Source organism: Cryptomeria japonica, unplaced genomic scaffold (genome assembly GCF_030272615.1).
Source record: "Cryptomeria japonica unplaced genomic scaffold, Sugi_1.0 HiC_scaffold_24, whole genome shotgun sequence".
Lineage (NCBI taxonomy): Eukaryota > Viridiplantae > Streptophyta > Pinopsida > Cupressales > Cupressaceae > Cryptomeria > Cryptomeria japonica.
The window spans coordinates 1,224,459-1,237,500 of record NW_026728846.1 but is presented as its reverse complement, the minus strand read 5'-3'; the positions used below and the strand labels follow the sequence as shown (position 1 = coordinate 1,237,500).

General features: G+C 63.1%; 2 non-coding genes across 2 annotated transcripts; both read right to left on the bottom strand.

The window, feature by feature from the left end:
* Nucleotides 1-4,198: 4,198 nt before the first annotated feature.
* On the bottom strand, nucleotides 4,199-4,317 carry LOC131861308 (5S ribosomal RNA). The gene has a single exon (XR_009360383.1). It is a non-coding gene; the product is annotated as a 5S ribosomal RNA (ribosomal RNA).
* Nucleotides 4,318-12,134: 7,817 nt separating this feature from the next.
* LOC131861137 (5S ribosomal RNA) lies at nucleotides 12,135-12,253 on the bottom strand. The gene has a single exon (XR_009360214.1). It is a non-coding gene; the product is annotated as a 5S ribosomal RNA (ribosomal RNA).
* Between the last annotated feature and the right edge of the window lie 789 nt (nucleotides 12,254-13,042).

The window sequence follows — 13,042 nt, the reverse complement described above, 5'->3', positions numbered from 1 at the left end:
AGACCTTGGTTGGGTTGCGCGCCCTGGTGCGCACCAAGGAGCGCTCTGAAGTGTGCTCCAAGGTGCGGCGTGCACGAAGTCGGAGCCCGGTTTGCCCCGGGTGTGCACCTCGGGTGCGCACCTCGCGTGCACCTTCGCTGCGGTGGGCACCTTGGCTGGGTTGCGCGCCTTGGTGGGCACCATGCAGTGCACGAAGTCGGAGCCCGGATTGCCCCGGGCGCGCACCTCCGCCAGGGTGGGCACCTTGGTGCGCACAACTTGCCTGGGCTGCGCACCAGGAAGGGCTCAAGATGGCACCCGCGTTCCGTTTTTTTCACTATCTTTCAGAACGGAAATTTTAAAATCTCGTTTTTTTTTGCCTTTTCTGGAAATTAGTGAAGGCAGCGCATCAAAGGTGCGCAACGCTGGTGCGAACCTGGGAGCGCTCCGATGTGTGCTCCAAGGTGCGGCGTGCACGAAGTCGGACCCCGGTTTGCCCCGGGTGCGCACCTCGCGTGCACCTTGGTGCGCACACCTTGGCTGGGTTGCGCGCCCTGGTGGGCACCATGGTGCGCACCAAGGAGCGCTCCGAAGTGTGCTCCAAGGTGCGGCGTGCACGAAGTCGGAGCCCGGTTTGCCCCGGGTGCGCACCTCGCGTGCACCTTCGCCGCGGTGGGCACCATGGCGTGCACGAAGTCGGAGCCCGGTTTGCCCCGGGTGCGCACCTCGCGTGCACCTTCGCCGGGGTGGGCACCTTGGTGTGCAGACCTTGGCTGGGTTGCGCGCCCTGGTGGGCACCATGGTGCGCACCAAGGAGCGCTCCGAAGTGTGCTCCAAGGTGCGGCCTGCACGAAGTCGGAGCCCGGTTTGCCCCGGGTGTGCACCTCGGGTGGGCACCTTGGTGCGCATGCCTTGCCTGGGCTGCGCACCAGGGCGGGCTCAAGATGGCACCCGCGTTCCTTTTTTTTCACTATCTTTCAAAACGGAAATTTTAAAATCTCATTTTTTTTTGCCTTTTTCTGGAAATTAGTGAAGGCAGCGCATCAAAGGTGCGCACCTCGCTGCCCACCACGGTGCGCAACGCCGGTGGGCACCCGGGAGTGCTTCGAAGTGTGCTCCAAGGTGCTGCGTGCACGTTGTCGGAGCCCGGTTTGCCCCGGGTGCGCACCTCGCGTGCACCTTCGTCGGGGTGGGCACCTTGGCTGGGTTTGCCCCGGCTGCGCTCCGAAGCGGGGTTATTGGAGCGCCGCCTCTTTTTTTGTCGGAGCGTTTGGTGGGGTTTCTCGCATTGGCTCTTCCGAGGCCCGGTTGCCACCCTGGCGCGCACGAAGTCGGAAGTAGGGTTAATTGCCCGGGTGCGCACCTTTGCCAGGGTGGGCACCTTACCTGGGCTGCGCACCAGGGCGGGCTCAAGATGGCACGCGCGTTCCGTTTTTTTCACTATCTTTCAAAACGGAAATTTTAAAATCTCCTTTTTTTTTTGCCTTTTCTGGAAATTAGTGAAGGCAGCGCATCAAAGGTGCGCACCTCGCTGCCCACCTTGGTGTGCTCTGAGGTGCGCACCCGGGAGCGCTACGAAGTGTGCTCCAAGGTGCGGCGTGCACGTTGTCGGAGCCCGGTTTGCCCCGGGTGCGCACCTCGCCTGCACCTTGGCCGGGGTGGGCACCTTGGCTGGGTTTGCCCAGGGTGCGCTCCGAAGCGGGGTTACTGGAGCGCCCCCTCTTTTTTTGTCAGAGCGTTTGGTGGGGTTTCTCGCATTGGCTCTTCCCAGGCCCGGTTGTTGGGTGCGCTCCCACCCTGGCGCGCGCGAAGTTGGAAGTTGGGTTAATTGCCCGGGCGCGCACCTTCGCCAGGGTGGGCACCTTGGTGCGCACACCTTGGCTGGGCTGCACACCAGGGCGGGCTCAAGATGGCACCAGCATTCCCTTTTTCTCACTATCTTTCAAAACGAAAATTTTAAAATCTCGTTTTTTTTTTGCCTTTTATGGAAATTAGTGAAGGCATCGCATCAAAGGTGCGCACCTCGCTGCCCACCTTGGTGTGCTCCGAGGTGCCCACCACGGTGCGCAACGCCGGTGCGAACCCGGGAGCGCCCCGATGTGTGCTCCAAGGTGCGGCGTGCACGAAGTCGGACCCCGGTTTGCCCCGGGTGCGCACCTCGCGTGCACCTTGGTGCGCACACCTTGGCTGGGTTGCGCGGCCTGGTGGGCACCATGGTGCGCACCAAGGAGCGCTCCGAAGTGTGCTCCAAGGTGCGGCGTGCACGAAGTCGGAGCCCGGTTTGCCCCGGGTACGCACCTCGCGTGCACCTTCGCCGGGGTGGGCACCTCGGCTGGGTTGCGCGCCCTGGTGCGCACCAAGGAGCGCTCCGAAGTGTGCTCCAAGGTGCGGCGTGCACGAAGTCGGAGCCCGGTTTGCCCCGGGTGCGCACCTTCGCCGCGGTGCGCACCATGGCGTGCACGAAGTCGGAGCCCGGTTTGCCCCGGGTGCGCACCTCGCGTGCACCTTCGGCGGGGTTGCGCGCCCTGGTGGGCACCATGGTGCGCACCAAGGAGCGCTCCGAAGTGTGCTCCAAGGTGCGGCGTGCACGAAGTCGGAGCCCGGTTTGCCCCGGGTGCGCACCTCGCGTGCACCTTCGGCGGGGTTGCGCGCCCTGGTGGGCACCATGGTGCGCACCAAGGAGCGCTCCGAAGTGTGCTCCAAGGTGCGGCGTGCACGAAGTCGGAGCCCGGTTTGCCCCGGGTGCGCACCTCGCGTGCACCTTCGCCGCGGTGGGCACCATGGCGTGCACGAAGTCGGAGCCCGGTTTGCCCCGGGTGCGCACCTCGCGTGCACCTTCGCCGGGGTGGGCACCTCGGCTGGGTTGCGCGCCCTGGTGCGCACCAAGGAGCGCTCCGAAGTGTGCTCCAAGGTGCGGCGTGCACGAAGTCGGAGCCCGGTTTGCCCCGGGTGCGCACCTCGCGTGCACCTTCGCCAGGGTGGGCACCTCGGTGCGCACACCTTCTCAATGTTTTCTTGCCTTTTCTGGAAATTGGTGAAGGCAGCGCATCAAAGGTGCGCACCTCGGTGTGCTCCGAGGTGCGAACCCGAGAGCGCTCCGAGGTGCCCACGAAGTCGAAAGTCGGGTTAATTGCATTGTTTTCCCCGGGTGCGCTCCGAGGTGCGCAACATCGGCGCGCACCAAGGAGGGCTCCGAAGTGTGCTCCAAGGTGCGCACGATGGCGTGCACCTCTGGTGCGCACGATTCGGAGCTCGGTTTGACCGGGGTGCGCACACCTTGGCTGGGTTGCGCACCTTTTGTGCGCTCCAAGGTGCGCACGAAGTCGGAGCTCGGTTTGCCCCGGGTGCGCACCTTCGCCAGGGTGCGCACCTTGATGCGCACGCCTTGGCTGGGCTGCGCACCTTGGTGGGCGCCATGGTGCGCACCTTTCGTGCGCTCCAAGGTGCGCACGAAGTCGGAGCTCGGTTTGCCCCGGGTGCGCACCTTGGTGGGCGCCATGGTGCACTCCGAGGTGCCCAAGATTGGTGCGCACCAAGGAGCGCTCCGAAGTGCGCTCCAAGGTGCGCGCGAAGTCGAAAGTTGGGTTAATTGTCCGGTTTGCCTCGGGTGCGCACCTTGCGTGCACCTTCGCCAGGGTGGGCGCCTTGGTGCGCACACCTTGGCTGGGCTGCGCACACCTTGGCACCCGCGTTTCCTTCATTTTAAATTTTTTTTTTTTACAATCTCTCAAGTGGGAAATTCTATAATCTCAACTTTTTTTGCCTTTTCAGGAAACTTTTGAATGGAGCGCATCATTGGTGCGCTCCGAAGTGTGCTCCAAAGCTCTCTCCAGCTGCGTGCACCTGCCCCGGCCGCGCACCCGGCCCCGCCCAGCTTCGCTCACCTGTCCCGGGCGTCTGGTGCGGAACCTTAGAGTAAGAAACATCACCGTGCACCTTGGCCAACGTGCGCGACTCGACCGAGCGCGCACTGGCCGAGGTGCACACCGATTTCACCTGGGTGCGCGCGCAGCACCTCGGGCGCACCGGGGTGCGCGCACAACGCCCGGGTTGCACCGTGGCCTGTGTGCTCGGGGCGCCTCGGGTGCGCGCTCGGTGTCGCCCCCGCGCGCGCGGTAGTGCGGGCAGCGCACCCCGGCCCGGCCCGGCCCCGACGAGAACGCAAACGGGCAAAAGGTTTATTCAAATAGCATTGCGACGCCCGGCGAAAAACTAAAAAAGGGTGCAACACCGGGACTTCCCGGGAGGTCACCCATCCCAGTACTACTCCGGCCCAAGCGCGCTTAACTGCGGAGTTCTGATGGGATCCGGTGCACTAACGCTGGTATGATCGCACCCGTTATGAGCTTGTCGCAGTGTGTACTTAGCAAACCGCGACCCACGTGCGAATCCACCCCGGCCACCCACCCCCGTCGAGGTGCACACCCTCCCTCGCGAAGTGCGCCCCGTTCGCCAAGTGTGAGCCCTGCCCGGGTGCGCGCACCTTGCTAGGGCGTCGGGTGTGCACCCGGCCCGGCCTACGTGCGTGCACCTGGAGGGGGCGTCGTGTGCGTGCAGTGTCCCGTCTGCAACGCGGTGCCCACACACCACCTCGGGCGCAACGACCTGCGCTCACATGTGGGCCGAGTGCACCTTGGTGCATGTTCGGGGCGCCTCGGGTGCACGCTCGATCTTGCCCCGGTGCACCAAGGCGCTCGGTTTGCCCCGGGTGCGCACTTGGTGCAAGGTGGGCACCCAAAATAGGGATCAAGCACCAAAACACAAGTTTCGGGATGCAAAATGGGACCCAAGGACCACAAATGCGTTCCAAGACCCATGATGGGTCCACGAGAACAAAAATGTGTTCCGAGACTTAATAAACAAATATTGGGTTTTAGGAGAAGAAACATGCTCTGATGCCCAAAACGAGAATCGACCCCGAAAAGGCCACAGGCCAAAAGTGGGATGCGAGACAAAAAAAAATGGGACCCGAGGACCAAAATTGGGTTCCCAGGTCGAAGATAGGGCAACCGGACAAGAAACGACCTCTAAGGCTCGAAATGAGTCCCGACGACTAAAACTTGACAAGAAGCACCCATCAGGCACCCAACTCGACACCCATGGGATGCCGACCCACCCGGGCTTCCACCTAGCACACCTTGGCACCCACCCACCCTCGCACCCAACCTCGCACCCAACTTAGCACCTTTGAACCCACATTGGCACTCACCCTGACCCTGGCACCTTGGAACCCACATTGGCACTCACCTTGACCCTGGCACCCACCTTTGCACTCACCTTGGGACCCACCCTGGCTCCCACCTCGGCACCCACCCAGACACCCACCTTGGTTCCTTGGCACCCACCTTGGATCCTTGGCACCCACCCCGACACCCACCTTGGCACGCAACTTGGCTACTTGCCACCCACCTTGGCTCCTTGACGCCCACCCCGACAACCACCCCGTGACCTACCCTGGCTAGGGTTGGTGCACACCCACCCTGGTGCCCACCTTGGCACCCACCCTATGACCCACCTTGGCACGCACCTTAGTACCCACCCCGTTACCCACCCTAGGACCCACCCCGTGACCCACCTTGGCCAGGGTGGGTGCCTTGGTGCGCACAACTTGCCTGGGCTGCACACCAGGGCGGGCTCAAGATGGCACCCGCGTTCCGTTTTTTTTACTATCTTTCAAAACGGAAATTTTAAAATCTCATTTTTTTCTTTTTTTTGCCTTTTCTGGAAATTAGTGAAGGCAGCGCATCAAAGGTGCGCAATGCTGGTGCGAACCCGGGAGCGCTCCGATGTGTGCTCCAAGGTGCGGCGTGCACGAAGTCCGAGCCCGGTTTGCCCCGGGTGCGCACCTCGCGTGCACCTTCGCCGGGGTGAGCACCTTGGCTGGGTTGCGCGCCCTGGTGCGTACCAAGGAGCGCTCTGAAGTGTGCTCCAAGGTGCGGCGTGCACGAAGTCGGAGCCCGGTTTGCCCCGGGTGTGCACCTCGGGTGCGCACCTCGCGTGCACCTTCGCTGCGGTGGGCACCTTGGCTGGGTTGCGCGCCTTGGTGGGCACCATGCAGTGCACGAAGTCGGAGCCCGGTTTGCCCCGGGCGCGCACCTCCGCCAGGGTGGGCACCTTGGTGCGCACAACTTGCCTGGGCTGCGCATCAGGAAGGGCTCAAGATGGCACCCGCGTTCCGTTTTTTTCACTATCTTTCAGAACGGAAATTTTAAAATATCGTTTTTTTTTGCCTTTTCTGGAAATTAGTGAAGGCAGCGCATCAAAGGTGCGCAACGCTGGTGCGAACCTGGGAGCGCTCCGATGTGTGCTCCAAGGTGCGGCGTGCACGAAGTCGGAGCCCGGTTTGCCTCGGGTGCGCCCTGGTGGGCACCATGGTGCGCACCAAGGAGCGCTCCGAAGTGTGCTCCAAGGTGCGGCCTGCACGAAGTCGGAGCCCGGTTTGCCCCGGGTGTGCACCTCGGGTGGGCACCTTGGTGCGCATGCCTTGCCTGGGCTGCGCACCAGGGCGGGCTCAAGATGGCACCCGCGTTCCTTTTTTTTCACTATCTTTCAAAACGGAAATTTTAAAATCTCATTTTTTTTTGCCTTTTTCTGGAAATTAGTGAAGGCAGCGCATCAAAGGTGCGCACCTCGCTGCCCACCACGGTGCGCAACGCCGGTGGGCACCCGGGAGTGCTTCGAAGTGTGCTCCAAGGTGCTGCGTGCACGTTGTCGGAGCCCGGTTTGCCCCGGGTGCGCACCTCGCGTGCACCTTCGTCGGGGTGGGCACCTTGGCTTGGTTTGCCCCGGCTGCGCTCCGAAGCGGGGTTATTGGAGCGCCGCCTCTTTTTTTGTCGGAGCGTTTGGTGGGGTTTCTCGCATTGGCTCTTCCGAGGCCCGGTTGCCACCCTGGCGCGCACGAAGTCGGAAGTAGGGTTAATTGCCCGGGTGCGCACCTTTGCCAGGGTGGCACCTTACCTGGGCTGCGCACCAGGGCGGGCTCAAGATGGCACGCGCGTTCCGTTTTTTTCACTATCTTTCAAAACGGAAATTTTAAAATCTCCTTTTTTTTTTGCCTTTTCTGGAAATTAGTGAAGGCAGCGCATCAAAGGTGCGCACCTCGCTGCCCACCTTGGTGTGCTCTGAGGTGCGCACCCGGGAGCGCTACGAAGTGTGCTCCAAGGTGCGGCGTGCACGTTGTCGGAGCCCGGTTTGCCCCGGGTGCGCACCTCGCCTGCACCTTGGCCGGGGTGGGCACCTTGGCTGGGTTTGCCCAGGGTGCGCTCCGAAGCGGGGTTACTGGAGCGCCCCCTCTTTTTTTGTCAGAGAGTTTGGTGGGGTTTCTCGCATTGGCTCTTCCCAGGCCCGGTTGTTGGGTGCGCTCCCACCCTGGCGCGCGCGAAGTTGGAAGTTGGGTTAATTGCCCGGGCGCGCACCTTCGCCAGGGTGGGCACCTTGGTGCGCAAACCTTGGCTGGGCTGCGCACCAGGGCGGGCTCAAGATGGCACCAGCATTCCCTTTTTCTCACTATCTTTCAAAACGGAAATTTTAAAATCTCGTTTTTTTTTTGCCTTTTATGGAAATTAGTGAAGGCATCGCATCAAAGGTGCGCACCTCGCTGCCCACCTTGGTGTGCTCCGAGGTGCCCACCACGGTGCGCAACGCCGGTGCGAACCCGGGAGCGCCCCGATGTGTGCTCCAAGGTGCGGCGTGCACGAAGTCGGACCCCGGTTTGCCCCGGGTGCGCACCTCGCGTGCACCTTGGTGCGCACACCTTGGCTGGGTTGCGCGGCCTGGTGGGCACCATGGTGCGCACCAAGGAGCGCTCCGAAGTGTGCTCCAAGGTGCGGCGTGCACGAAGTCGGAGCCCGGTTTGCCCCGGGTGCGCACCTTCGCCGCGGTGGGCACCATGGCGTGCACGAAGTCGGAGCCCGGTTTGCCCCGGGTGCGCACCTCGCGTGCACCTTCGCCGGGGTGGGCACCTCGGCTGGGTTGCGCGCCCTGGTGCGCACCAAGGAGCGCTCTGAAGTGTGCTCCAAGGTGCGGCGTGCACGAAGTCGGAGCCCGGTTTGCCCCGGGTGTGCACCTCGCGTGCGCACCTCGCGTGCACCTTCGCTGCGGTGGGCACCTTGGCTGGGTTGCGCGCCTTGGTGGGCACCATGCAGTGCACGAAGTCGGAGCCCGGATTGCCCCGGGCGCGCACCTCCGCCAGGGTGGGCACCTTGGTGCGCACAACTTGCCTGGGGTGCGCACCAGGAAGGGCTCAAGATGGCACCCGCGTTCCGTTTTTTTCACTATCTTTCAGAACGGAAATTTTAAAATCTCGTTTTTTTTTGCCTTTTCTGGAAATTAGTGAAGGCAGCGCATCAAAGGTGCGCAACGCTGGTGCGAACCTGGGAGCGCTCCGATGTGTGCTCCAAGGTGCGGCGTGCACGAAGTCGGACCCCGGTTTGCCCCGGGTGCGCACCTCGCGTGCACCTTGGTGCGCACACCTTGGCTGGGTTGCGCGCCCTGGTGGGCACCATGGTGCGCACCAAGGAGCGCTCCGAAGTGTGCTCCAAGGTGCGGCGTGCACGAAGTCGGAGCCCGGTTTGCCCCGGGTGCGCACCTCGCGTGCACCTTCGCCGCGGTGGGCACCATGGCGTGCACGAAGTCGGAGCCCGGTTTGCCCCGGGTGCGCACCTCGCGTGCACCTTCGCCGGGGTGGGCACCTTGGTGTGCAGACCTTGGCTGGGTTGCGCGCCCTGGTGGGCACCATGGTGCGCACCAAGGAGCGCTCCGAAGTGTGCTCCAAGGTGCGGCCTGCACGAAGTCGGAGCCCAGTTTGCCCCGGGTGTGCACCTCGGGTGGGCACCTTGGTGCGCATGCCTTGCCTGGGCTGCGCACCAGGGCGGGCTCAAGATGGCACCCGCGTTCCTTTTTTTTCACTATCTTTCAAAATGGAAATTTTAAAATCTCATTTTTTTTTGCCTTTTTCTGGAAATTAGTGAAGGCAGCGCATCAAAGGTGCGCACCTCGCTGCCCACCACGGTGCGCAACGCCGGTGGGCACCCGGGAGTGCTTCGAAGTGTGCTCCAAGGTGCTGCGTGCACGTTGTCGGAGCCCGGTTTGCCCCGGGTGCGCACCTCGCGTGCACCTTCGTCGGGGTGGGCACCTTGGCTGGGTTTGCCCCGGCTGCGCTCCGAAGCGGGGTTATTGGAGCGCCGCCTCTTTTTTTGTCGGAGCGTTTGGTGGGGTTTCTCGCATTGGCTCTTCCGAGGCCCGGTTGCCACCCTGGCGCGCACGAAGTCGGAAGTAGGGTTAATTGCCCGGGTGCGCACCTTTGCCAGGGTGGGCACCTTACCTGGGCTGCGCACCAGGGCGGGCTCAAGATGGCACGCGCGTTCCGTTTTTTTCACTATCTTTCAAAACGGAAATTTTAAAATCTCCTTTTTTTTTTGCCTTTTCTGGAAATTAGTGAAGGCAGCGCATCAAAGGTGCGCACCTCGCTGCCCACCTTGGTGTGCTCTGAGGTGCGCACCCGGGAGCGCTACGAAGTGTGCTCCAAGGTGCGGCGTGCACGTTGTCGGAGCCCGGTTTGCCCCGGGTGCGCACCTCGCCTGCACCTTGGCCGGGGTGGGCACCTTGGCTGGGTTTGCCCAGGGTGCGCTCCGAAGCGGGGTTACTGGAGCGCCCCCTCTTTTTTTGTCAGAGCGTTTGGTGGGGTTTCTCGCATTGGCTCTTCCCAGGCCCGGTTGTTGGGTGCGCTCCCACCCTGGCGCGCGCGAAGTTGGAAGTTGGGTTAATTGCCCGGGCGCGCACCTTCGCCAGGGTGGGCACCTTGGTGCGCACACCTTGGCTGGGCTGCGCACCAGGGCGGGCTCAAGATGGCACCAGCATTCCCTTTTTCTCACTATCTTTCAAAACGGAAATTTTAAAATCTCGTTTTTTTTTTGCCTTTTATGGAAATTAGTGAAGGCATCGCATCAAAGGTGCGCACCTCGCTGCCCACCTTGGTGTGCTCCGAGGTGCCCACCACGGTGCGCAACGCCGGTGCGAACCCGGGAGCGCCCCGATGTGTGCTCCAAGGTGCGGCGTGCACGAAGTCGGACCCCGGTTTGCCCCGGGTGCGCACCTCGCGTGCACCTTGGTGCGCACACCTTGGCTGGGTTGCGCGGCCTGGTGGGCACCATGGTGCGCACCAAGGAGCGCTCCGAAGTGTGCTCCAAGGTGCGGCGTGCACGAAGTCGGAGCCCGGTTTGCCCCGGGTACGCACCTCGCGTGCACCTTCGCCGGGGTGGGCACCTCGGCTGGGTTGCGCGCCCTGGTGCGCACCAAGGAGCGCTCCGAAGTGTGCTCCAAGGTGCGGCGTGCACGAAGTCGGAGCCCGGTTTGCCCCGGGTGCGCACCTTCGCCGCGGTGCGCACCATGGCGTGCACGAAGTCGGAGCCCGGTTTGCCCCGGGTGCGCACCTCGCGTGCACCTTCGGCGGGGTTGCGCGCCCTGGTGGGCACCATGGTGCGCACCAAGGAGCGCTCCGAAGTGTGCTCCAAGGTGCGGCGTGCACGAAGTCGGAGCCCGGTTTGCCCCGGGTGCGCACCTCGCGTGCACCTTCGGCGGGGTTGCGCGCCCTGGTGGGCACCATGGTGCGCACCAAGGAGCGCTCCGAAGTGTGCTCCAAGGTGCGGCGTGCACGAAGTCGGAGCCCGGTTTGCCCCGGGTGCGCACCTCGCGTGCACCTTCGCCGCGGTGGGCACCATGGCGTGCACGAAGTCGGAGCCCGGTTTGCCCCGGGTGCGCACCTCGCGTGCACCTTCGCCGGGGTGGGCACCTCGGCTGGGTTGCGCGCCCTGGTGCGCACCAAGGAGCGCTCCGAAGTGTGCTCCAAGGTGCGGCGTGCACGAAGTCGGAGCCCGGTTTGCCCCGGGTGCGCACCTCGCGTGCACCTTCGCCAGGGTGGGCACCTCGGTGCGCACACCTTCTCAATGTTTTCTTGCCTTTTCTGGAAATTGGTGAAGGCAGCGCATCAAAGGTGCGCACCTCGGTGTGCTCCGAGGTGCGAACCCGAGAGCGCTCCGAGGTGCCCACGAAGTCGAAAGTCGGGTTAATTGCATTGTTTTCCCCGGGTGCGCTCCGAGGTGCGCAACATCGGCGCGCACCAAGGAGGGCTCCGAAGTGTGCTCCAAGGTGCGCACGATGGCGTGCACCTCTGGTGCGCACGATTCGGAGCTCGGTTTGACCGGGGTGCGCACACCTTGGCTGGGTTGCGCACCTTTTGTGCGCTCCAAGGTGCGCACGAAGTCGGAGCTCGGTTTGCCCCGGGTGCGCACCTTCGCCAGGGTGCGCACCTTGATGCGCACGCCTTGGCTGGGCTGCGCACCTTGGTGGGCGCCATGGTGCGCACCTTTCGTGCGCTCCAAGGTGCGCACGAAGTCGGAGCTCGGTTTGCCCCGGGTGCGCACCTTGGTGGGCGCCATGGTGCACTCCGAGGTGCCCAAGATTGGTGCGCACCAAGGAGCGCTCCGAAGTGCGCTCCAAGGTGCGCGCGAAGTCGAAAGTTGGGTTAATTGTCCGGTTTGCCTCGGGTGCGCACCTTGCGTGCACCTTCGCCAGGGTGGGCGCCTTGGTGCGCACACCTTGGCTGGGCTGCGCACACCTTGGCACCCGCGTTTCCTTCATTTTAAATTTTTTTTTTTTACAATCTCTCAAGTGGGAAATTCTATAATCTCAACTTTTTTTGCCTTTTCAGGAAACTTTTGAATGGAGCGCATCATTGGTGCGCTCCGAAGTGTGCTCCAAAGCTCTCTCCAGCTGCGTGCACCTGCCCCGGCCGCGCACCCGGCCCCGCCCAGCTTCGCTCACCTGTCCCGGGCGTCTGGTGCGGAACCTTAGAGTAAGAAACATCACCGTGCACCTTGGCCAACGTGCGCGACTCGACCGAGCGCGCACTGGCCGAGGTGCACACCGATTTCACCTGGGTGCGCGCGCAGCACCTCGGGCGCACCGGGGTGCGCGCACAACGCCCGGGTTGCACCGTGGCCTGTGTGCTCGGGGTGCCTCGGGTGCGCGCTCGGTGTCGCCCCCGCGCGCGCGGTAGTGCGGGCAGCGCACCCCGGCCCGGCCCGGCCCCGACGAGAACGCAAACGGGCAAAAGGTTTATTCAAATAGCATTGCGACGCCCGGCGAAAAACTAAAAAAGGGTGCAACACCGGGACTTCCCGGGAGGTCACCCATCCCAGTACTACTCCGGCCCAAGCGCGCTTAACTGCGGAGTTCTGATGGGATCCGGTGCACTAATGCTGGTATGATCGCACCCGTTATGAGCTTGTCGCAGTGTGTACTTAGCAAACCGCGACCCACGTGCGAATCCACCCCGGCCACCCACCCCCATCGAGGTGCACACCCTCCCTCGCGAAGTGCGCCCCGTTCGCCAAGTGTGAGCCCTGCCCGGGTGCGCGCACCTTGCTAGGGCGTCGGGTGTGCACCCGGCCCGGCCTACGTGCGTGCACCTGGAGGGGGCGTCGTGTGCGTGCAGTGTCCCGTCTGCAACGCGGTGCCCACACACCACCTCGGGCGCAACGACCTGCGCTCACATGTGGGCCGAGTGCACCTTGGTGCATGTTCGGGGCGCCTCGGGTGCACGCTCGATCTTGCCCCGGTGCACCAAGGCGCTCGGTTTGCCCCGGGTGCGCACTTGGTGCAAGGTGGGCACCCAAAATAGGGATCAAGCACCAAAACACAAGTTTCGGGATGCAAAATGGGACCCAAGGACCACAAATGCGTTCCAAGACCCATGATGGGTCCACGAGAACAAAAATGTGTTCCGAGACTTAATAAACAAATATTGGGTTTTAGGAGAAGAAACATGCTCTGATGCCCAAAACGAGAATCGACCCCGAAAAGGCCACAGGCCAAAAGTGGGATGCGAGACAAAAAAAAATGGGACCCGAGGACCAAAATTGGGTTCCCAGGTCGAAGACAGGGCAACCGGACAAGAAACGACCTCTAAGGCTCGAAATGAGTCCCGACGACTAAAACTTGACAAGAAGCACCCATCAGGCACCCAACTCGACACCCATGGGATGCCGACCCACCCGGGCTTCCA